Here is a 600-nt window from a genome sequence, read left to right as displayed (position 1 = left end):
ACGGAGAAACCCCGTCTCTACTAAAAATACAAAATGAGCCGGGCGTGGTACATGCCTGTAATCCCAGCTATTCATGAGGCCGAGGCAGGAGAATTGCTTCAACCCGGGAGGCGGAGGTTGCAGTGAGCCGAGATGGCGCCATTGCACTCCAGTCTGGGCAAAAAGAGCAACAAAACTCTTTCTCAAAAAAAAAAAAAAAAAAAAAAAAGATAGATGATAGATAGATAGATAGATAGATCGATCTCAGCCCTGTAATCCTAGCACTTTGGGAGGCCAAAGTGAGGCTTAAGCTCAGGAGTTCAAAACCAGCCCGGGGAACATGGTGAAACTCCATCTCTACAAAAAATACAAAAATTAGCCAAGTGTGTTGGTGTACACCTGTGGTCTCAGCTACTTGGGACCTGAGGTGGGAGGATCACTTGAACTCAGGAGGTTGAGGCTGCAGTGAACCAAGATCGCACCACAGCACTCCAGCCTGGGTGACAAAGTGAGACCCTGTCTCAAAAAAATATAAAATATTAAATATGGATCCTTCAGTTAAACCACAGACCTACTAGAATCAGAATGGGGAGGGAGGGTTGGTGTATGGACCAGAAATAT

The sequence above is a fragment of the Pan paniscus genome, chromosome 5 (genome assembly GCF_029289425.2).
Source record: "Pan paniscus chromosome 5, NHGRI_mPanPan1-v2.0_pri, whole genome shotgun sequence".
Classification (NCBI taxonomy): domain Eukaryota; kingdom Metazoa; phylum Chordata; class Mammalia; order Primates; family Hominidae; genus Pan; species Pan paniscus.
The sequence above is the reverse complement of the archived record's forward strand: the minus strand, read 5'-3'. Positions refer to the sequence as shown.